Source organism: Oratosquilla oratoria, chromosome 37, assembly GCF_046742065.1.
Source record: "Oratosquilla oratoria isolate Oo_2021 chromosome 37, ASM4674206v1, whole genome shotgun sequence".
Taxonomy (NCBI): Eukaryota; Metazoa; Arthropoda; class Malacostraca; order Stomatopoda; family Squillidae; genus Oratosquilla; species Oratosquilla oratoria.
Genome location: NC_134813.1, coordinates 25,643,720 through 25,646,219, shown reverse-complemented (window position 1 = coordinate 25,646,219; position 2,500 = coordinate 25,643,720).

The following is a 2,500-nucleotide window of genomic DNA, read 5'->3' as shown; positions in this document are numbered from 1 at the left end:
ATTCCAGGGCCAATGAGCCTCTGGATACTAATTCTTTTGAGAAGAACATGAGGACTATCGAGGCTCAAAAAAGAGAAGAATTTCAGAACCATCAAAGCTCCTGAAACCCGAACTTTCGAGAAAAAATTCAGGAGCTGCGAGGTTCCGGAGATTCAAAATTTCGAGAAGAACTCAGAACCGTCCAGGCTCTGGAGGCTCAAAATTTTGAGAACTTCAGAACCATCGAGGCCCCGGAGACCCAAAATTTCGAGAAGAATTTCAGGGTCAGTGAGAACCTGGGAACCCAAAATTTCGAGAAGAATTTCAGGGCCAGTGAGGACCTGGGAACCCAAAATTTCGAGAAGAATTTCAGGGTCAGTGAGAACATGGGAACCCAAAATTTCGAGAAGAATTTCAGGGTTAGTAAGGACCTGGGAACCCAAAATTTCGAGAAGAGTTTCAGGGCCAGTGAGGACCTGGGAACCCAAAATTTCGAAAAGAATGCAAGGGGAGGTACAAAATTAGAAGGGAACAAGTAGGTACCGGCGCCACTTGATTAGAAGCCAAATAGCCAATTGGCCGATGAAATTAGCACAATTTTTGGTGTATTTCACTTACCTTCATGGTATTGATAGAGTGTCATTGTTGATATCATTACAGGACTGGGAAGAACAGAAGAACCCAGGCATCTTAGGCTGAATGTATTTTTCTAGATGGCTCTAGAGTCTAGACGTTTCTATCTAGTTTAGAAGCTCAGTGACTCTAGACGATTGTCTTCAATCTATAAGTTCGACTCTATTTCATTATTTTTTCTAGAATGTACAAGTCCAGCACATGAGACGAATAAAATCAGTTGGCGACAGCCAATAAAAAATTACTCCACTCCCAAATGAGTCGAATTGGCAACTTTTCTCTTTCCTCCAACCTCCTCCTCTTCCTCCTCCTCCTCCTCCTCCTCCTCCTCATCTCACCTCACCTCACCGGCACGACCATACATAATGCAACCGGTGCAATTAAAAACATTAGACTCGCTTGGAGAGGAACAGATACATTATGGCCGATTTAAAACAAACTAATCCAATCTTAATCCAGGTTGATTTGACTACAGGCTCGTGTTTTCCAGGCCCGATACGGTAATTTCATCAATACCATACGATCGTTTTATTTTACCAATCTGTTGTCAGAATGGAGCTCGCTGCGTTGGTCATCACTTTTTCCCTTCCAGTTACCTTTGCGTTTTTGCAGACTCTGTTTTTAAGGGCTTCCGGCGAAAAGACGACGGGGAACAAGGGGGCAGCACTAGTGGCAATAATCGCGCACGGCCGCGCGCGCGCACGCCAACCTTGACAAGCACACATATATCATCTTACTCACCGTCGATAAAAGAGCTCAGAATTATTCCCTTTTTATCGACGGGTCTGTCTGTGTGTGTGTGTGTGTGTGTGTCTGTGTCTGCTGTTATGGAGCGTTGGCTGCGAACTCGCTTTTCAGGGCGTGGAGCAGGGATCGGGAACACTCTTGCCTGACCTGATAGTACGTTAGGTCAAGGTGGTAGTGTCAGTAACAGCAAAGCATCCACTGGCGAAATTTATTTTATAATTGATAGACTACACAGGCATGAGTTAGTATTCAACACGTTTCCAGTGTGTGTGTGTGTGTGTGTGTGTGTGTGTGTGTGTGTGTGTGTGTGTGTGTGTGTGTGTGTGTGTGTGTGTGTGTGTGTGTGTGTGTGTGTGTGTGAGATTCATCATAGACATGGATCACGTAGTAGACTCGTGATCAGCAGTATCACCCTCCCAGAGGAGAGCTCTCATCCGGGAGGGTAATACACACACACACACACACACACACACACACACACACACACACACACACACACACACACACACACACACACACACACACACACACACACACACACACACACACACACACACACACACACACACACACACACACACACACACGCATAGGCACACGTTATTTTTTGTAACTTTTTGTTCTGAATATTGAAAATTTCTTACTATAAGGATTTTCTAATAGGCAGAGCTTGCCTATACTAATGTTGGATGAAGAAAAATAAATTGAAGTAGAAAAATAAGCCTACAAATAGACAATAGAACATGTTAAAGATAGATTAAGTAGAACATGTAAAATCTTAATTAAATAGAACATTTCTAATTGTTCCCTCATCAAACAAATCTAGAAAAAAGACGAAAAGAGAAAGAAAGAAATATTGAAAGAGAAAAGGGAAAGAAAGAAGAAAAAAGAAGAAGAAAAAAGAATTTTGAGTTTGTTAGTCACGCGAACGCACAGAAAAATCAAATTTGGAAATCGATTAAGTCAAGTGTTCGATAGTAATTGGCGATCTAGGTAGTGCTGGAAAAACAGTGTTTTGGTTAAGCTGCCGCCAGACGATGTCATTCATTAACAAACCCTATACATACATACATACATACATACATACATACATACATACATACATACATACATACATACATACATACATACATACATACGT